Raw genomic sequence first — 24,187 nt, forward strand, 5'->3', positions numbered from 1 at the left:
AATTAATTAAAAATATTCTCGACTATTTGATACACGTTTTTTAACAAATTGAGAAAATTTACTCCCCCATAGTCTGGGGAAAAAAACACACATTCAGAAAAAAAAATAAAATAAAATAATAGATTTTTTAAAAAACCCGGTCATAATAGTAAATCTAAAATATTTATATAACACAAAGTCTAAACGCTGCGTATTAGCATGATATTACACTTACCGGTGAAAGTATTTTATATATAAACCACGATATGAAAACCTAAATTTGTTCGCGATCAAAATACTTCCTTTACTTCGTACAATGAAGTAAAAAGAGACGAATCAGCTGAATCAAGTAAATAAGAGCTGAATTTTTTCTTCCAGTAAAAATATATTAAACTTTAATATTCAGTATTTAAAAATGAATCTTTTTAATTTAAATAAATCACTCTTATTTTATGTAGATATATGATACATAAATAATCCAAAAAATTAAAAAAAAAATGAATCCCTTTCTTAAAATTGAAATTTTTTTTGATCTTCAATATTTTTCAATTTTTTTGAAAGTTTTATAGTTAATATATATAGAGTAACTTCATATATATGTAGTTTTATACTTCATATATAAACGCCAACAATTCTTTTAAATTACAGACCCCCGAATCTAAAATGTAGAATTTTTTTTTAATTTTCTTTTTATAATTTTAGCCTTTATTAAAGGTGTTAGATTTAGATAAAACTAGCAAATTTATTAATTTTAATTTATATATGGATATTTTTAGTAAAATTTTTCTTAAAATTTATTCCCCACCTCTTAAAAATGTATATTTAAAAAAATTATAATTACTTCAAAATAATATTAAATAACAATTTGAAAAAAAAAATTAAAAATTGACGTAATTAATTTGTAATATTGCATTAATTTTTATATGTCGCATAAGTTGTAAAATTTTTAAATACATTGAAATGTTTATTATTAGAACAATATGTAAAAAAATTAGTAACATAACAATTAAAAACGAAATTATATTTCGTTAAATATTGTTAAAGGAAAAAAACAAGGCATGCTTGAGCTTTCATAATCTTCTGTTTGATTAATAGATCATCAACTAAAGTTATGAGTTAAAGCCCAGCCTATCTTAGATGTTCTGTTATTGTTCTTTTTTATTCATTAATCAGCTTACTAAGAATGACATAATGATAAATGAATATAATTATTATCTGTTCTAATTATTATTTCATAAAGGTCATTATTATTTTTATTATTACTATTATTGTTAAAAGTAATTTAATTTTAAATAGGTTGTTATTATTATTTTTATTTCAAAATAATGTTGTAATAATTACTACATTTAATTCAAAATAAAATCGACATCTATATAAAATGTCCAGTATTAATTTCTTTGAACTATACCTTAGTTTTGCTGATAAAAATTAAAAAAGGATAAGCGTCTTCGTTTTTATATTAGATAATTATATCTGTGCACTTGAAAAAAAAAAATAGATATATATCATTACTACATAGACACTTTCTCGTTTGATACCGCGAAAACTACTGAATCAATCATTATTAAATTTTAAGGTAGCCTTATTACAACCCCCTGAATGTTTACCACAAGTCAAAACCTCATCAATATCACTGCTATATAAATCACAAGTAAATAAAATTATAAATAAATAACCTAGAGAACTTCTTTTAGTAAGGGTAAACGCGTACTGTGCGGCTGCGGCCGATCGTGGCCGGATTACATACGACCGTACAAGCGGGCAGCAAGGTGATGGCCGCGCCTCAGCCGTCCAGTCACAAGATGGATATCACCGAGTTAGCTGCAGTAGTATATTTGTATAATCCCTTGAATCGGCAAAGAAAAAAGTGTTGGGTACATCCCAATTTACGATGTCGTTTTTCAAAATGTACGTTTTATAATTTTTGTGTGATATGCGTCAACATGTAAAAAAAATTTATCAATTTCAGAAGAATGTCAGTTAAGAGTTAATAAATGATAATTTATTAAATAAAATTACAGACAACATAAGAGGTTGAGACACACCATTGCGTCTGTGCTTAGGAAAGTTTTTGCTGGAATATTCATCGGAAAACAGATCCTATAAACTTTACTTCAGAATAACATTTTTCTGTACCGAAATAAATTCCGACATTATATCAATATTTTTAAAAAGAGAAAAAAGTGAATTATAAAAATATACGTTTGCACTTTTTTGCTAACTTACGCACTAAAATTACAATGTAATACGATTTCGCATATATTTGCTCAAAACTGGACAGGTCTGATCACATACTGGCCGTCCGGCGTGCGCGTTGTCCCACTATAATTAATACAAATTTTGGTCGCAAGATTTCGGAATTCCTAATCTATTATTTAACTTTGCGAAGATTACTGGTATATTATAAATTTCCTTGGTAATAGAAGACTGAATTAAAGTGAGGAAATTCAAAAAATTATAAAATAAGATCTCATTAAAAAAAAAGGAAGTATGATTCTTCGAAAAGAGATCAGTCAAATGAAATAATGAAAAATTTTCTCATCTATTGCATTACAATATGTAATATTTGTACTTTTTTAAATTAAAAATTTTTCTTTGTAAGCCAAAGATCATCTTTTTTTGATTGCGTAGAATGCTGAGGAATACTGAATGAATGACCATCATGTTCGGGTGATTTGATGCCTTAAAATGTTACGTTCGGGGAGTCGTTAACGATATGGTATTTTCTTCAAATCCAAATGACCAGAAGCGCCTCATGCTTTCGATTGAAAACTGGTCAATTTTATAAACAGGAACAAAACTTCAATGGAAAAAAGATCTCAATTAATTATTAAACAATCCGTAAATGATAATTACAGCATGACGACATTTTGGGTATGTAACAATAAAAAAAAAAAAAACATCTGTTCTCAATGTTTTTATTATAGTCTCTTATTAATAAATCTGGAAATTGACTTTTAACTCATGATATTCCGTAGAAGTAAAAATAATTATTTACTATTATATAATTCAGGGTTTGTTCTGGAAAAAACAAATTAAAAAATAACTCATGTTGTACACAAGACAAAAAAATAAAAATAAATAATAATAATAAGATTTTATTATTATTATTATTATTTGACTATTGTAAGATTATTAAAGAAATGGGAATTTACATCAGAGCAACCAAAACAAAAACAGTATAGACCAAAGTGGTCAGAAGAGCATAAACAAGCTTTCTCAGAAAGAATAACTTATTGGAGCAACAAGAAGAACCGGAAGGAAAGTTGAGTTATTTGCTTAACGTCTTCCATTTAGGGGAGAATTCGAAAATAATAATAATAATAATAATATTAGATGAAAAATAATTTTTAATTTTTTTTAAGAAAATAAAAATGCGTGAAGATTTATTAAATACACGTGCATTAAAAAAAAAATTAATTAAAAAACAATTATTCATGAAATAAATATCGATATTACTCATATTTATTTGCTTTTTACCTACTCTAATAATAAATATTTTATTTACCTTATTAAAAGTGTGTTACAATAATTAAGATAGAAGCGAAAGATTTCTCTCACTCACTCTCTCTCTCTCTCTCTCTCTCTCTCTCTCTCTCTCTCTCTCTCTCTCTCTCTCTCTCTCTCTCTCTCTCTCTCTCTCTCTCTCTCTCTGTGTGTGTGTGTGTGTGTGTGTGTGTGTGTGTGTGTGTGTGTGTGTGTGTGTGTGTTGTTGTTGTTGTTGTTGTAGAATTAAATTAAAGAAAAAATAAATTATTACTTTAAAATTGATAATTTAATAGAAATCTGTATATGGAGTTAATGTTTCTTGTTAAATAATAATTAAAATAATACTGCTATGCATAATAAATCAGCTACGTGTGTGTTCAATTTAAAAGAAGCCATATCATTCAATAGTTTGAACTAAACGCATATTTTTGTTGAAGTGCTTATATTGACATGAGATGAGTAAAATAATGTGGAGATGTTGGTACGACTAGAACTGGAGTGGAGAGGACTGTTTATTGCCTGCTCATTTGAGTATTGCCAGTCTGTGTCGAGCATTAATTTTTTAACAAGTTGTAATCATGTATTGTTTGTAAAAATCCAGTTAACTGGTGAGGAATAAATATTCGTGGTAGAAACTTATTTAGACACAAAAACGGTCGGTGAAAGTTCAGAGATTTAATAAGGTAACACCAGTGAAAAGTATTATTCAGTTAGTTAGTTAATTAAAAAGTTAGTTAGATTTTTAGTTAGTTAAAAAAAAATCAGTTACTTAAAAAATTTCGTGAAACAGATTCGGTTTTAGACCAGAAACGTGCCCAACACAACTCAGTTTTAACCATTCAGATCGTACAGGACTCGTACAGTACACTCAGGTCGTAAAGCGGCAGTTACAAGTCGCCTCGTAATTTTTTATAGAAACTAAGCCGGTAAAAGAACATTTCACTAGGTTCAGCCCATATTGCAGTGAGGAGAATGTTGAAATGATATCCGTATCGAATGCAGGTTTTCCGTGACTGATGCTAAAAGGGCTCACTGCCAATGGTTCAATGGCTTAATGAAAGCGTTACTGTCAATCGTTCAAGAACTTCAATAGAGGCAACAATGGCATTTTACATCAAATTTTCACCGATGACATTAACTGAAATTTTATTTGGCTGTAATTCTATAATCAATGAAAATAAGTACCACTTACAATATATCGTTGAAAAGCTCTCAATGAGGATTTATTACTGCAGTTACTGCAATTAATGAAAAGCCCAAAATCCAATATTTTTTTGGATTTTGAGCTTTTTTGGACACTTTTGGTTCAGTCGATTGCAATCAAAAAGGGAAGTGCACAACTAGACGTTACAACAGTCCTAAATCAAAAATTTCAGCATCCTACAGATAATCGTTTTTGAGTTATGCTAGATACGTACGTACAGACGTAACGCCGAAACTAGTCAAAATGGATTCAGGGATAGTCAAAATGGATGTTTCCGTTGAAATCTAAAAACCGAAATTTTTCGCTATCACAATACTTCCTTTATTTTATACAAGGAAGTAAAAAAAAGGACAATTAGTAAAATAAGGTAAGCCTTTTCCCCTTAGAATTAAATAAAATGATCAAATATTGACTTGAGAAAATTAAGAAAAAAATAAAGCCACATTTTTAGGATTCGAAATATGATTTAACATAAAAATGTTTAAAGGAAAAGAAAAAATTTCTGGATGAGTATTTGAAAAACTTGTCAATTTTTTGTGGCAATAAAATAAAATCATAAATAAATATTATGAAATGAACTTCATTTAAATAAAAATAAAATAATAACAAAAACGGTTTTTCTTAAATATTAATAATAATAATAACTAAAGTGCATTTTTGTAACCAAAATATAAACTCTTTACTCGAGCATGTAGTGAAATTTTCACAATACAAACAGATGTAGTTTTTTAACGATTGAAACTAACTGGTAACTTTTAAAACAAAAGAAATGTGAATTCAAATAATTGACAAAACTAAGGTAATAATTTTGTAAAAAAAAAATAAAAAACAATAAACTAAAACGTACAGCATTCTTAGGTATCAATGGCTAGCAATTTCCATTAGTTACGTATTCTTTCAAATGATAAGTTTAAGATAAAATCGTTGAAGAGATATTGCTGAACGTATCCTCGTGCGTTAATATAGAGAATTTTAATAAGTTTTCTTTTTATTCTTTAGTGGTTTAACTGAGTTATACTGCAGTATATCATTCACAATTTATGGTAACCGCCATAAGCGCGTGCCATAAACGATGCGTACCGGTCATTCCACCACATTCCGGTCACACAATAGCATTCCATTATAAACAACCTTGTTCCGTCTCACGTTGATCGAAGTTTGATACTGAACACCTGGAAATCTTATTAGTATATTTACTCTTTTTTAATAGTGTATTGTTTGTAATTTTATTGAAACACTTTTTTTAAGCATAAATAATGACGAAATTTATGATAAATAATAAATGAAACTAGATATTTAATTGAACCATAATTATAAACGAAATAAAATATACATAAAATACTTTCATTTGAAATAAAACGATTTGTACAATGTTACTAAATATTACCTGCAGCAACTATAAACAGAATTCTTTCTTGTCTACTTTACAGGGACTAATCAAGCCTGATCAGTATTATACCTAGACTAAGTCTATCGACGACCATCGTTTTAGAAAATAAATTCATGTTATGATTTTAGAAATTAGTTTTCAATGACAATTTTAGTAAATTTTTTTTTAACGATTTTATTAAAATTACAGTACAATTTCATACATCCGGATAGTTACCAGATTAAAATATTTTAAATATTACATTGTTTATTTTTTGATGAAATTTCAAGACGTATCCCAATTGTAATTCTGATCAGAATTTTTCATTTCAAATGGTTCAGTAATATAAATTAATTCAATATACTCGTAAAATTAATCATATTTTTCATTTTAGGTTGGAAATATTTATTGAATATTTCATATTCAATAAATTAAAGACTGAATATATATTTTAGATCCATATAATAGATAGTTATACACAAGTATACGCTTTTTCAGCTACAATATCCATTAAATTCACCTCTCCCTCGTTCGAATTAATTTTAATGACCTGGTGACCTATTTACTAGTTTTAGTCTCAAATTTGATCTTACAGAAGCAAAAGAATAATTTTTTTTTAATACGTAAAATAAAGATATTTCAAGTGAGTTTTTGTATTTCATATTCACACTTATTGCTATCTTAATAAGTTGTGTGAAATTTCTGGATTATCCTCATTTTCATTCATCTGGACTACGTCTCGTCCAGTCTAGTGAAGACTATAGAGTTTTACAGCTGACACCGGTTTGATGTAGTCGCTAAGAATTGTACAAAACATTGAGATAAAATATTCCAAAGTTTCACGACTCCAAAAATTATTTTTGGGATTGATTCTAAATATGTTTGCTTAAGACTGTAATCCTTATAAAAAATGTATGTTAAATTACAGTTCAATCATAGGGTGGTCAGTAGTAAAACAATCCCGGTTAAGAAATTCATACGACTAATAACTTCGTCATTTTAATTTTTCCTACTTTTCAATACCTAAAATGTAACGTACGTAAAAAATAAGAAGGTATTTTTCAATATCTTCCTATTTTTTTAAACCTCCAAGGTCAAATACTATTAAAATACCGGTATTTAAATCCTACAAAAAACGTTTTTACATTTGATTAAGCTTTAACCTCAGCCTTTTTTTTTTGTTTAATCTCCGGGCCCACCGTTAGGTATTGCTTCAGAGGATGAGGTGAATGACTTGTAACGTATGTAAAAATGTAATGCCTGATCGTGATTCGAACCCGGGACCTCCGAATGAAAGGCCGAGATGTTACCACTCGCACCACAGAGGCAGGTTTTTTAACCTCAGTTTGTAACGTCATAAAATAATTGAAATAATATCTTATTATCAACGAAATAAACTTTTTTATATATATGACAAGGATTTAAATTTTACAATTTCTGTAATATTATGCTAATGTAAATCCATTCCTATTTCTTATTGGCAAAATATTGACCATATCTGGTATAGTATGAGTAATAGCGTTATAGCTTTCCATCTGGAAGATCCCGAGTTCGAATCCCAGTTAGGTTTGGGATTATCCATTACGCTGAAAAATTCCTATTCCACATTCCCACTCACAAAATTTTAAGCTTATTTTCTGAATTAACCAAATGAAAAGAATGGTAATTTTCAGGTTAGAAATATTTAAACTAGAACCCGGTGGAAAAGAATTTTATATGAATACTCGAAAACAGCTGATAGTTTTAACAAACCACCAGCTTTCACTAACTCTTGATCAGAATCCTACTATATAAAGTGTACAATTGATTATAATTCTCGTCACCCAATAATGAGACTACCTATTTATTAAATTGTCTGTAAAAATACAAAAACATTAACGAAATTAGATAATAATTAAAACATTATTATTAAAAAATTTATTTTCAAAATAAATTATGGAATAAAACAATAACCAAATCTATAACCATCGGTCGGCTTAGATCTCAAGTAACGTATAGGAATCTTTTAATGCTCTTTTAAACTGAAAGTAGTTATAGAACGTTTTATCCAGTTTTATTCGAACTCATTTCAGTTTAGTGATCAACTTTCACGCCTCACACGCCATAAATAAATTTATTACAAATCGATCTCCATTCAACGCCTATGTCATTTCTGTTAGTCGTTAATTAATTGCAACTTTTAAACATTTAAAATTTAAACATTAATTACTTTGCCCTAAATTATTTTAATTAAGAAGGTATAATTTATAATCATAAATAAAAAGTATGTAGCCAAAGGCTATTAAGGTATATTGAAAATTATATTATGTTCGTGTGAGCAATATGTGTGTGTGTGTGTTGTGCGCGTACGCTACACAAATTAAAAACTGTATTGTCTGCGCTTAAATCAGTGATTTATTTACTATGGCAGTTGATTATATTTATATATGTATGTACACATTTTATGTAACTATTTGTTGTTGGTTTGGTCAAACGTCTTCCTTCTTTGGTGGGCCGAAAGCAGCCGCGGGGCACCCTGCTGATCACGCCTAATTTACAGTATCATATAATCCACTGCCTCATAAAACTAAGCAGTAATAAAGTATACTATAAACAAAAAACAAAAAAATATATATAATAATAATAATAATAATAATAAAAAAACCGTCTATAAAGCCAAATTGATCAGATTAAATTAACAACGATACTCACATAATCTTACATTCGCACAAAAGCACATATTTCATGTTGTAATTAATAACTAATTTGTATGTAATTTATGTGACAGGTATATAACGAGGGTAATTTTTATTAATAATAATAACTATAAAATTAAACTGGCTCAAATGATACACTCTACGTATTTGATAGTAATAATAATGGTAAAAACAGTAAGTATATGGCCAATAATAATACTAATAAAAACATTTTATGAGATCATAGTATTAAATACTGTACTGTTGAATTCCTTCTATTCAACTTTTCTTCACAACAGATTCCTTCAACCAAGTTAGTAGTTTCAGGCACGGACTACACGCCTGTAATCTTAACTTTCCTTTTTTCTGTATCCCCCTTTTTCTTCTTCTTTTTCCCTTTTTTTTGCAAATAATTATTTTTTTAAATCTTGTTTAAAAATATCCTGTATTAAATAATAAATAAATAGTAGTTTTCTTAGACATTCAGCGACTTATTTTCTTTTTTCATTATAATCTTAAAAAACGTTTGTTAATCTTCAAATTCTGGTGTTTCTAATTTTTTATTAGAATAGCCCTACTAATCTTATATGTTTTTTTCCTATCAGTTGGTTTAGATAATTTCAATTATCTATTAGAACATATTAATAAAATTCTTATAAAATGTGGAAATTGTTTCAAATAAGTATAATCATTAGTTTAGATGTATATTGGAGAATACTACTTATATTATACTTGATTTGATTATATAGATGTGTATTTATTATTTAATTCTATTTTTTCTTTTGTAGAATGGAGTTTGTTGGTTGTTATTATTTTATTTTCCTGTTATAGAAAAATATATGACTTTTAAGTTAATCATGGAAGGTTATTTTCACCAAATAAATATAAATTTTGTTTGTAGAAATATAACATAAAAATCCGGTGGTATAAAAAAATATTCCAATCCGACGCGTTTCGGAAGATTTCAGGTATTAGAGAACAGAAAGTTTCGTTCTAAGAAGGGCAGTGGACAGCTCCACGCCAGTCACTTGTCGAAGATTGTTGTAACAACTCGTCAAGATTCGATAGATAATAATAACTGCTGTATTTTTCGATCTGCTCCTACTTTTTATTAAATCTATGGATGAAAATAAATTACTGATTCAAGTTATTATTATCTTTTTAAAGAGGTTGCCGTTATAATTTCTCTTCATATATTATTTTTAAACTCTGTATTTTAGTAGAAATTAATAAAATGTAACATACAATAGTATATTAATTACAATAAATAGTATATTTATATTACATAGTATAATATATTGTATTTATAATGTATTTATATTGCATAGTATATTAATTTTAAATAGTAAACTCTTGAAATAATTAAAAGTTGAATAAAAATAAAGACAATAGTTGATTAGAATTTTATTCAACCTATCTAAAAATATAATTATAATAATAATAATCACCTCATTTTACATATTTTTTGGTACAGAATCGAATACCTTTGTGTTGCTCCAGGAATTAAATTAACCTTCCAACAAAGGATCATTTTTAATATTTTGCCAGATGATTAATTGTAAAATCATTCGCAATATAATAATTCTTTAATAAAACACCTTCCTTTTTTAATTAAGGTAAATAATAAAAAATCGAAAACTTTTAGATTTTTTAAAAGCTTAATCAGTGTTTTCTAGGTGTTAAATTCATGAGTACTTCAAAATAAGATAATAATTTGTCATATTTTTCATTAACGTTAACTTAATTAAAAACCTTTTATATAACAAAAGCAAAATAAAAATATATGAAACCGATTTTTCGGCCCTGCATTAACTATCTAACTCAGTGATTCCCAAACTGTGCGCCGCCGCACCCCGGGGAGCCGCGGCCTCTTCACAAGGGCGCCGCGAAATATTGTAAAAGCTTCATAATTAATTGAACCAAGACATTTATAATTATTAATTTAATGTTAATAAAATAAAAAAATAATGAAAATACACCTTATTTTTATCTCTTATTTACAAGTAGTCATACTATTATTTAGGGTAGGGCGCCATGAAAAATTTTTAATTTAAAAAAGGCGCCGCAACTCGGAAAATTTTGGGAACCATTGTTTTAACTCTAGATTTCGTGTGGCTTTTTCAAATACGTAATTATAGAAATTCATAAAAATATATATTAAACGTTTAAATAATAGTTCTGATACAAATAAATAAGAAATATCTAAAGTAGATTACATTCGAATGTTTCTTCAATCCTAAATCCTTCTAATCCTAGATTGTTAAAAATGCCTTCCGACTGTAAAATTTAATAATACGAGTAAATAAATCTATACAATTTTTATATTAATTAAATATAATCAACGAGTGAAAATTTTAAAATCCGTTGAAGTCTGAAAAAATAATTTGATAATAATAATAATCGTTTTGAATCTTTCTTAGAATTAAATCAACATTATAAACTTGTGTATTAAAACGTCCTTGTTAAATTACTATTTTGAGGGAAAAAATTAAATTTTATTCCATCCCAAGACTTTTGACCAGTTTTATGAATGTGTTTATTTTATAATTAATATTGTAATATGGGATAAAGAAAACAAAACCCTCGTCAGGCAACCCCTATAAATGTACGAGCTATATCCAGAATGTAAGTTCCGTTTCTAAATCTTGCGGCTGTAGCTCAACGAGGGAACGTGATTCTGCTCACGATCCCTGATATGAATTTCCCGATATGTTAGGAGGATATGGATGCCATTCTTATGCAATTATCTGTCTGTACGCATTGTAGTGAGGTTTTATAATGTTTAAAAAAAAATTAAGATATCCGCCGCATGTGTAATTTGGTCTTTGATCGTTTATGGATGCAAGATAGAAAGTTCTGAATAGATTTGAGATGTTTATGGAGATAATTCAGTGAATGATTTCATAGTACGGAGATAGGATCCTATTACGTGATGACGTTGAACGAAGCGGGCTATCTTCTTTGATTACTGACGACTTGTGCATGCAGTTATTGCAAAGATTACAGAAAGTAAACGATTTATCGCCACATCTCTACCTTTCTATTTCCAGAAATTTCACTTCGCTTCTACACGAAATTTTATACAAAAAAATTGAAGTATCGGAAATTGTGCTGCGTGCTTATGATGTTTACGGAAAATCATAAAATGAAACGGTTGGGGAGCTTGTTTTGATTTTTGATTCGGTAAAACAACAATTTCTTCACTCGTATTATCACCGGACACGAGACACGGGTATCGCACGTAACGCCGGACACGAAACGACAAACTATGGAATGGCAACACACTTCGTCAGTTAGAAAAACAGAATGCAAGCTGATGATTTCCACTCGGAATATCATATACACAGTGTTACGGAAGATCATATACACAGTGTTGTCATGAAACTGTTTCGCAGTTCCATGACAACACTGTGACAATGACGAGGTCAACAACTCGTTAATACGTAGCTTGAGTCCCATGCGGCATATTCTATGATGGAGGAGTAAATTTCTGGTGCCTTGTTATGATAAATGCTTCAACAATCCCTGAAACTATGCAGAAAAATAAAGAAATATTTATACTTCAATGAGCAAAAGAATTTTTACATCATTATATACTCGTATTTTGATCTTTTTTAATAGCCCTGTTGGGCAAACTGTCTTATTACTTAAATGCGAACCAGGAAATGAGAAATAATGATTTTCCTATCAATTATTCCAGAGAAAATGTTATTTATTAAAATCAATAACTATTCATACAAATAATTTCAAATAAATTTTTGTTCTGTATTCAGAAAATATTCCAAAAAAAGGAGGAAGAATAAATCTTATCAAAACGTACTACAAATCAATTATCAGTATTTTAATTACAGAAGTAATGAACTACTACCTAAGCAGTTTGAAGTTGTAACCGATAATCGATTTTCAATGTATCGTTATTATACTCTGCTGTAAATTAAGGAAAAGACCATTTAATATACCATTATCCTTAACCTGCGATATATCGATACATCTTTAATAGAAGAAGTAGAGTATAACTTAATCTTTATACGTAAATAATCTACTATACTGTGAAAAATATTATATGTTAATTTATGTAACTAGTCAGCTATAAATACTTTAACCAAGGGAATTGCTTAATACATATTAATTAATTATTAGTTTATAACGTTTATTAAAGATGATGATTGTTATATTGTCATATGAATATTAAGTAAAAGATTTAATGCTATTGAATTTTTTAAATTTAAGCATGAACAACGGTTATTATATAATAATGTTAAGCCAATAAATACCTTTCCATACGTTTATTTATTTTATTGAAAATTAATTCTGGAGCAAAGCCCTATATTAAAAGGTCATAATAGGTCAGGTCAAACATATATGGGTGTGCCTTTTTGTTATTAATTAAAGAGTCAGCCGGTTGCAGTTGCAATTCCCAGTTAGTTGCACACGCTTGTTTAATAGAATTAACCGACCGTACACTTTTCAATTCATTTATCTTTCTTGTTAGTAGGTCTTTTAGATTTTTGTCTTACAGAAAATTTAATCATGTATTAAATGAAGTTTTATTTCTATACGTAAAACTATTTTTGCATTTATTAATAAACGAAAAAAGCGAACGTAATGTGACGGGTATATACCATGAAGTTGCAATTTATCCTAATAAATATCAGGAAAGAAGCGCCACTCCCCTTGTTAGATGTACAAAGTACCTGCAGCAACAATCTAACAACAACACTGCATTATATTTTCCTGTTAATGTAGCAGAAGGAAAGACTAAAAAATAAAATAGAACTGAGAGACGGAGAAAATCAATCATTAAATTTAATATTAGAGAACGTATTAAATTAGACAGGTTGCTAGAATACAGACTGAAGTTATTAGAGAGAAGAAGATATAAATTTACGAAGAATTTTGTAAAAAAAAAACAAGAAATATACGGATAGACTACGCTGTAAAGTATTCAGCTCTAGTTAATTCGGTTATATGAAGAATGTAGGGTATATAATGTAAAGCAAGACTAAGATTAAAATATGAAATATGGTTAATTGAAAATATAGGTTAAAAGGCGCTCAACATCTAAAATAATACACGCACAACAGTTAAATACTAGCGCAAAGTATATAAGAAAAAAAAAGTGCATCGATCCGGATTTTATTCTTTCATTTATTCTATTTGATGCGAAGTAAATTGACTGGGATGGGTATAAAATCAGTTTTTTTTTCCATTGTTTCCCGAGTATCAAACTACGAGATCAGGTATCACAATCTTTTATTTTGCAAAGTTAGTTAAGAATATGGTAGCTATTATAAAATAGAAATAAAAGAAAGATAAAATCAAATGGGGGAAAGAAATGGTAGAATATAGCCGATGTAAAAGATACTAACAAAAAAAGCATTTGAATTGCACAGTTAGCGACAGTTAATAAAAAAATTGATTAGAAAGCTTAATAGACATAAAAGAATTTTAGTTTGAAACGAATGTATTTTTAATACAAAGAAAGAGCTATGCTTAAACCTTTAATGAAATAAACTAGAAAAAAAATACAATAAAACCATTTACAAGACGTTTACATAAATCTAAAAGTAAACAGCTATTATGATTGTTTAAAAATTAACATTTGTAAATACTGAGGAAACAGTGTATAAAAAACAGATAAAAGAAAGATTATCTCTTTTGTAAGCGGTTTTAGAGCGTTTTCCTTTTTCCAGTTTATTTCAATAATCGTTACAACTTCTTTGTATTTAATGTTGGGGTTGTGCCTTTTGAAGTTAATAAACATTTAAAAAAGTAACTCCTTCATAAATTAAAGGATTTATTTTATTATATTATATATATAGTTAATAAACGCAGAATAACAATAATAATAATAATTTATTATTATTATTTCTTCATTACTATTTTTTGTATACATAATATTTAATTAGTGTTTACTAATGATGATTGTTTAACAATCAAAATGACTTTGCAATTTTAGATTTTAAATAAATCTTAGTACACGGTTTTACAATGTTTTTCTTATTTTCCAGAAGTATTTTTAAATTTAACAAATAATATTTTAGTTCTCTGCAACGTACTCCATTTTATCAGAAACAGATTTAATTACAGCTTTTGTTATGAATATTTTCGGTATTCGATTCTACTTATATTTTATTAATTCCTTTCTTTTTGCATTAACTGTAGAAGTTTATATATTAATAAAATGTTCTGATCAAGTAACTGTATTCAGTATATTATTCAGGATTATAAGAATAGTGAATAAAAGGAAATATATTGTAAATTTCGTTATAATCTGCGTTTTTTATATAAAGATGACTTAAAATAAAATAAAATCGCAGATGTTTTATGAAAACTTCTTCCTCTATCTATGGTATGGATAATCTTTAAATGCTGTTTTTTTTAGGTAGATTTCATAATAAAAGCTACGATTTTTAATGGGTACCATGATTCGACTTCCGGAAAATTTCGACATATCTCATGTTTCACATCCCCCAGATCTCAAAACCACCGTCAGTTCAAAAGTTTATATAAATATATATTTCACTTTCTTGTAGACACGATAACTGCCGTAATTTTGCGCCAATTACTTTCAAACTGATACATAAATATAACGACCCAAAATCTCAGTCGAATTTGTTAATGCGCAAAATTGGATCATGGGGGTGGAATTGGGAGGGTTTTTTTCGAAAAATCAGAATAACGTCATAACTTTCCTATTAAGTAAAATATCGAATTCGTTTAAAGTTCCTACTGTTCTTTGGATAAGGCCTAAATAAAGTTTTTTGATATCACCAACCATTGGCCCAGGGGGAAGATAAAATGGGGTTCCAAAAACAATAAAAATCGTACCTCCCTGAATAGGCAAAGTATTGAATCTGTTTAAAGTAGTCGTTAGTTCTCTAAAAATTACCTAAAACCTTTGTCTGAAACAATTTTTGATATGACCAATCCTTACGGCAAGGGATGATCCAAATATTGCTGGAATTGTAAGATGGGGCTTGTCGTGTGCTAAATATGTGAACTTTTTTCACATGCAACCGTTGTCGTATTGAGTAAATTTGAAGTATTTCCTCTTTAAGGTGGAAATCTTTTTTATTCCCTACTTCGTACCGGTGAAATATACCTCCACCTTTTGGCGTGCCGAAAGAATTTTATTTTTAATTTTAAAAAAATTCTTGAAAGAAATATGTAACTATTAGACGATTTTCGTTTAGGTCTAAATTTAGTTTATTTTCATATAAATTTAGTTCAGCTGTTTAATTTAATTGATGAATTTTTTAAAAATAACTACTGGTCTTTATATAAGAATAAGTTATATGTAGTAGTAAATAAAATCACACGCTACTCAGTAATTTACATAACTACTACAATAAGGTCAGAATAGTTTTGTCGTTAAAACTACATCCTGACTATAAAAGGTAAACCTAATCTTAAAATGTGTAAAGTTTTGCTAAGTTCTATTTTGTCTGGAAATATTTGAGCAATATTTTTTATTTATTTTTAAATATGATCCCTTAAACATATTGTTCTTTTAATTAAGTTTGCAAAATTTCACAAAGGATTTTAGATTTTAGTACCGTTTATTTAAGTTTAAAAATAAAAGAGAAGTAAACAATAGAGGATAAAATGGGTTAATATTAGGAATAAAAGTTGATATTACATTAATAGTACTCAGTGTTTTTGAAACAGAATGAAAATTAAAGAAACTAATATTATTGTGAGAAATTGAATAATAAGAATAAAATAATGGAATGAAACAGGTGAAACAGTAAGGTGGTTTATGGTGTATTAAATATAAACATTGGAAGACATATTTCAGAGATTTTCAAATTTTGTAATTCAGATGGTAAATGTGATTCAGGTTGTAACTTTATATTTTTATGTATAGTAAGCTTCGTTTTTAAGCTGAATTTTAAATATCGGCCTACGGGCTTCTATAATTAAACTAAATTTAAGTGAAAATTAAAATAAATTAAAGACGGAATTTTCGATCGCAGCTGATAGTAAAAGATCTAGTTAGTGGTAAAATAATCTTTCTGTATAATTAATATCGTAAGCATTATTTACAAGGACATCAGACATCACTGACCAACTAACTGCCATCTTAAGGAAAAACACAGAAAATAAGATAATCGAACCTACATATTGTGACGTGTTTAATACTGATCGAGTAAAATGTGAAAGAGTTAAGTATCAACTTCTGAAACTGGAAATGGTGTGACTTGGTGACACAGTGTCCAATTTGTAACTTGAAAGACAGTGGTGACAAAGTCTTCTCTATTCCCTATAAAAGGAAAATGACACCCATCACTTTGAAACCAAGATTTTTTCAAAAAATTGTTACAGATACATCGTTCAGACTAATAGAAAGGAAGTTTCCTCCAAAATTTCATAAAAATCGGAAAAAAAACATTTTACGGTATTGGATAAAAGTGGTAACAAGTAGAGTAAAAGTGGAATTTACAAATAAATTTATCACCCCTTTCCTTGATCAGGAATGAAGATGACTTCTACAGCAAAAGTATATATATATATATATATATATATATATATATATATATATATATATATAGTGAAGTGATTAGGACCATATAGCATGAGCCACGTAGCAGTATGTCGTCGGGTATTCTTAGACGCTAGGAGGAAGTCATGGAGGAAATACGTGGACACCATCTCCCGGACTACTCCCACGTCTATTGTGTGGAAAAAGATTGGTGCGATTTGTGGGTCACCAATCGATTCTAGGGCTTATTCATGAAGGAACTACTTTCATCATCTTCTTCGGTGGCAACTACCTTAGCAAATACTTTCCGCTCGATGTCTCTCACTTCATCATACAGTAATGAATTTCAGAGGTACAAGTTACAGATGGAAAGATTATCGTTTACATTGGTGATTCAGTCGGTGAATTAAATGCTCCATTCGCATTTTGTCACGCGCATTTACAAACTAGCGTGGCACGTCTCCTGGACCTGACAACGTTCGTATCGGTATGCTGTCACACCTTCCTCATTCGGCGTTACATCTATTGAACGTTTATAATGATCAATTCTCAGCACAAGTCTTCCAACCGTATGGTCGGAAGCCGTTGTCATACCAGTACTTAAACCTGGTAATGACAAAGAAGACCCTCAAGTTACCGCCCTAACTACTTGACAAGCGTCCTATGCAAGATAATGGAGAAGATGGTGAACCGCAGACTTACGTGGTACTTGGAGAGACATGGCTTTATATCCCCAGAACAGTGTGGTTTCCGACAAGGAAAATCCCCCCATTGACTATTTAGTTTCACTGGAAATAGCCATTCAAAACGCTTTCCTACTACCCCAGCGCCTCATTGCTATATTCTTTGATATCAGGAAGGCGTTCGACACGGCCTGGCGATGTGGTATTCTAAACCCCTTTAAAGAATAGGTAGTCAAGGGCAATATGCTTGCTTTTATTAGGGGTTTCTTGAGTGGCCGAACTTCCAGTATTCGTGTTGGAGATTCTTTCTCTGGTAGCATCAACTTAGAGAATAGAGTACTCAAGGAAGTGTATTACGTGGCACTTTATTTTCTATAGCAATCAACGGTATTACTAAATGTGTGCAGACGCCTGTTTTATGTTCTTTATTTGTTGATAATTTTGCTATATATATTGCGTCCTTCTACAGCCACAGCGGAGAGACTAATACAGAATACTGTATTCCGCTACAATCATGCTTTCCTTCGGCTTGTTACAGGTGCGTTTAGATCAAGTCCTGTCGCAAGCATCCTTGTAGACTGCGGTGAGCCATCACTTTGGGATAGACGGAACCAGTTTTTTTGTCCATCTTATTTTACCCGTCTTAAGGGACAGCCAAATCACCCGCTATTGACGCAGTCCCTGGAAATTCTTATTTTCAGAGATATGAGGACCGTCCACGTTATACTGCACCTGTAGGTATTAGCACCCGACGTTTACTGCACCTTATGAATGTTGAATTTTATGTTTGACCTCACCATATACAATAGAGAATCAGCGCCGCCTATTTTCTTTCAACAAATGTTTCACCATATTCTTTGCAAGACAAACCCAGACGCAGTAGTATACACAGATGGATCGAAACAGAACGATACCGTTAGATGCGCATTTATTTTTAATGACCGGAGCTATATGTTTGGTCTACCTGGTATTACGAGTGTCTTTACTGCTGAACTGTACGCTATAAATAAGACTTTGAATATCATTAACCCTAAGTACCGTCATATCCTTATTTGTAGCGACTCGTGTAGTGCTCTCCAAGCATTAGCGGATTTTTATTCCAGACATCCTAACGTCACCGAAATCTACAATGCAATCGCCGAATTGAACCATCGCAATACGCAAGTTAATTTCTGTTGGATCCCTAGCCACTGGGGATTTCAGGTAATGAACGTGCAGGTTTCGCTGCTATAGACGCATGTAGTCAGCCTGCTTCATTACCCGTATTACTACATCCGATTTTATTAATTATGTAAAACTCACTCTTCGCACAAAATTGTAAAATGTCAGAACGGCTACAGTAGATAACACTTCGGCACTTTAAAGGTTCTGTGTTACCATGGGACATCTCATACAGGAAAATTCGTCGTAAGGAAGTGGTCCTCTGCCGATTGAGGATGGGACATACGAGAGCTACTCACGGGTATCTGACGTCAAAGATATTTTGGACAAGGTCTGTTTGTTTCTCTGAAGTGGTAATATTTAAGTGGTTTTATTACTTACTTTTTAAGTGATTTTTTTCTTTTTTTACAATAGTTGTATGTTTTTGTGTCTAACATTTTAGTTTAAGTTTTTTATTTTGTCTTTATTTTTAATATTTTAGTTCGTTTGGATTTTGTTTTTAAATTTCTACTTTAAGCTTTTATTTTGTTTAAATTTTTATTATTTTATTAGATTTTGTATTTATATTTCATATTTTGTTTTTTCCGGGCGATAACAACATACAAATGCTTTTCGCCCCCCCCCCAAAATAGCATGAAATATGATCAATTAAAAAAAAAAGGGGGAGAAAAGATTAATATATACTTCTTATGGATTATGAAAGAAATGAAAAGGTTTTAGTACAATTAGGAGAAAAGAAACGTTTGGGTGAGGAATATTTTAAAACAGAACTAAACTGGTAACCCATCTATTGTAACCTCTGCGTTTAATTAAATTGGTAAATAAAACTAAATTTATGTTCGGATCATATTCGTGTCAAGTTTTTATCTTTCTGTTGCAAATGAAGTTATGGGTTTTTTTATCAATTTTAACATTTCATTTAATATCATATTCATTTCATTTAGTTGCAAGCGTTGCAGGCCGTTTCACTTGATCATTGCTTGCACAAGGAAGGTTATAAATATCTTTGATACGAATATGATACAAAAAGCAGATACGGGCCCACCTTAGAAGAGGTATATGTAAAAGTAATAGAAACCAAAAATTAGAATATATGATACAGTTAATTCAAAATTAAGAATGCAGTAAGTACTTTGGTGTTATGATAATCAAACGATTGACAGGACTGAATAAAATAAAAAAAAACATAAATTACCGCTACTGCTAAGATCTGCTATGTTTTACAGTTATGTTAATAGACATAACAATAATTGTATAGTATTTAGAAAAATACAAACTATATTCAAACAAAAAAAAAAATGATAAAATCATTAAAGTTATTTCATAAAGTAAAAGAAGTGTTCTTATAACCAGTTCTTGTGTGCAATTATCTATTGAAAAATGCAGTTAAAAACACATAAAAGGTGTGAACAATATAAAAAGGTTGGCCAAAATACAATACCGTCACATTTTGTAGAGATACCGAAGCAAGCAATGTGGCACGTTACGGAACAATACATACTGACCTTAATGAGGACAATTGAGTCGACATTCATGACCTCTGACAAGGCCTTGACCTCTCATCACGTTTGACCTAACCTCTCTCCATCTTCATCAAACAACTTACTTCAATATATATTATCTTAACTTATTAAATGAATCCTCACGACGCGTTATAGTATTATTGAGAAAAAAAAAAAAAATAGTAGTAGTAGTAATAATAATAATAATAATAATAATAATAATAATAATAATAATAATAATAATAATAATAATGATGATGATGATAATAAAATAAACTTTCTGTGAATAACGATAATTTTTTTTTCAATATCATATAAAAATAAACAAAAATTAATAAAAATATTAATAGATATGATACATAAATAATCAGTATTTTAGACAAGATTTTATGATTTTTACTGGATTTTGAAAAAATTATAACTTGTTTTTACCTTTTACGTTCAGCATACAAAATTCCATTAGAAAAAATCCATCGTTCCCGAACTGTTACATTATCTTATTCGACACTGATATCTATCTTAAACCAGTTTTATTTTTATCTTCTCTCTATTGAAATAATAATTTGAAAATATTGTTGTCATTTCTATAAATAGTTGATCTGTCAGATATATATTGTTTAGCACAGACTTAAATTTAATTTAAAATTAAATTATACGAATATACAGGTAGCAGTTGGTTTTTTTTTTCAATAATATAAGATCCTGTTTCGATAAAACAAAATATTTCCATATCTAAGTGAAAGAGTATCTGTCAAAAACTCTGATTATGAATTCACCTTAGAGTTTTTAAAAATTAAATTATTGTTTAGATGTGAAGTTATGTGGTTTGTTTAAATATCATATATATGAAGTAGCACTCTTATTTGAAATGATTTATACACGGTAATAAATAAAAATAAAAAAAACGTGAACAATATCCGTCTGGATATTGTTCGCGTTTTTTTTCTGCGTGACATTTGCATAAAACTAAAAAAGATATTACGGCTAAATTTATGTGATTTGTTTTTGCCGAAAGAATAATACCATAATGTATTGCTCTTCGGTCTTAAAATATTTATAAATATTAAAAAAAAACCACAGCTTGTTAATTAGCATGGTTAACTATTAAATGTGCCTAACATAGAAATTTAGGTAGATTTAAACTTCTGTGAAGAGTGCAAGTGATACCATTAAGCCAGCGATCTCCACTTTTTTGTTCGCGAACCACTACGACAAAAATAATTATAATTTGTGCCCCCATGTAATATATATCTCTCTGGTTGTGTGTGTGTGTGTGTGTGTGTGTGTGTGTGTGTGTGTGTGTGTGTCACTTTGCGTACTCCACTTTGGAGACCACTGCATTGAACGGTAGTAGGCAAATTATTACTAAATTTTGCAAAATTTTCTAAGGTGAATTCCTTAAAAAGCTGTCTCGTTAATGAGAATAAAATGTGTTAAACTTTTTTTATACAAAGTATAAAATAACTTTCACCAATTTAAAATCTTAACAACTTTTTTTATCATTTAATAGTAATTTTTGTCCAAGATAAAAGACGAGTTATTATTTTTTTAGATACCCATATTTCGCAGTATTATTGAGATGTTAGAAATATTGATAAAAATATTATGCAAATTGAATCTTTAGTACAATAATCTGAATAGAATTTTATAAATGCTTATGTAAACAATTTCACAATACTGGGCGTCATTTTATTTCTAAAAATCTTGAACGAAAGTATAATTTTTCTTTATTTTCATGTTGTTTTGGATTTTGATTTATTGCTTATTTATTTTTTCATTCACTCTTTACAATACTGAGTATTTTGTTTTTTGTGTTCAATTTCTTTCATCTATATTTCAAAAAATTCATTTGTATCGGTATCTCACTTTTTCAGTTCCATATTTCCAAGCCGTGTACTAAAAACTTACAACTACTGCTTAATATTTCTTTTAATTTTTTTATCCATTTTATTACAGAATTTTCTTCTTTTTTTTTCAAAAACACCTCCGTGGTGACAGGATTTATAATTTTTACTTCTTTCTCACATTTGCAGAATAGTTTTGAATATATGTTTTTATTGCATAATTATGTATAATAGGTTATATAATTTTAAAATCAAACTTATTCGAAAATTATTATGTTAATCGACTGCTGTTAAGTCAGTGTTATGCATAGTTAAAATTTTGTTGTGAATTCGTCACATCTATGCATATAATCTCTCTCTCTCTCTATATATATATATATATATATATATGACTGTGTGTGTGTGTGTGTGTTTTGATTAAACATGAAGCTGTAAGTGCGCAGTCACGAAAGCAATTAAGTAACAACGACGAATAAATGACACGGTCATATTACATTATTTTTATAATGCTACTATATACTGTATAACGTATGAACAATCATTGTTCTTCTAAGAAAATGATTGCAAATTAGAGAATATTTTCAGCATATGTTAGATAGAGAAGTACTTGAAGAAGAGGATAGAGAGATGCTATAGCGTAATCGATGTGTCGAATTTATGAAGATGAATTAAGTTAAATACTGATCACCGGAAATGATAAGATGAAAAAAGTAAGAGAATAATAGTGGACAACGGTTAGTCAGTTACTAAGGTAATTGTGCAGCCGCTAAATAGATGACTGTACAGCGTAAAATATTATTATACATACATACGTAATATTTCTAAACATGTCACATTTATAAATAAATTTCTGGAACATTAAATAATTCATTATTTATTCAACAATGAGAAATCTTTTGTAAAATAAAAATAAATAATGAAACAAGAAAAAATATATAATAAAATAATATTTCTAAGGTAATTTAAATAATAGGAATAATTACCGGTTAATCACACCGTTTAAAATTCATTTAATTACTCCAGGAAAATTTATTAATAATTAAGTAAGCTTCTATCATAAAAATAATTTACAAAACAATTTATGGGACTTAAGATTTTTATTTATGGATTTTTTTTCAAAAAAGGATGTATTATACTTCACTATTTATTCTTTTTTCTTAACAATTTATTCTTTCGGAACAATGAAAAGATTAGGTGAATTTTCCTTTAAAGATAAAAAGCCCAGCAGCAAGATACATCTATATGTTCTGTTCATTTTGACTGACTCCCTGTAACAACCAATGGGTGATGATAATAAATTTTGTATAACGAAAAAATGCTTTGCCTGATCACGATTCGAACCCAGGAACTTCGGATGAATGGCAGAGATACTACCTCTCCGCTACGGAGATAAAATAATTCTCATAGTTTCACCATAGTCAAATTAGCTGATTTCGAAGTCAAAAGTTCTAAGGTTCAAATCCTAGTAAAGGTAGTTAAACGTAAAGAAAATTCATTCCCACAATCCCACCATGCAACCGAAAATAATATAACTTCTTCGAAAATTCGGTAAAAAAATTGTTTAAAAAGTAAACATTTCAAAACAGGGATATGAAATCTAGTATACAATTTTCCGTACTTTATCTAGAATATTATTTTGATATAAAATAACTATTCAACTTTTGAATAAATAATAATTCGCTATTTAACTTTTATACGGATTTCAATATTAGATCGTGGATACGGTGATCTTTGGTGGTTGGATTTCAATTAACCACACATTTCTGGAATGGTCGACCTGAGACTGTACAAAACTA

General features: G+C 29.0%; 1 protein-coding gene across 1 annotated transcript in view; it reads left to right on the top strand.

The window, feature by feature from the left end:
- The window catches only part of sr (zinc finger domain-containg protein striped), a 464,285-nt gene that overhangs the window by 244,644 nt on the left and 195,454 nt on the right, over window positions 1-24,187 (top strand). The window lies entirely within an intron of this gene.

The sequence above is a fragment of the Lycorma delicatula genome, chromosome 5 (assembly GCF_047948215.1).
Source record: "Lycorma delicatula isolate Av1 chromosome 5, ASM4794821v1, whole genome shotgun sequence".
NCBI classification, from domain to species: Eukaryota; Metazoa; Arthropoda; class Insecta; order Hemiptera; family Fulgoridae; genus Lycorma; species Lycorma delicatula.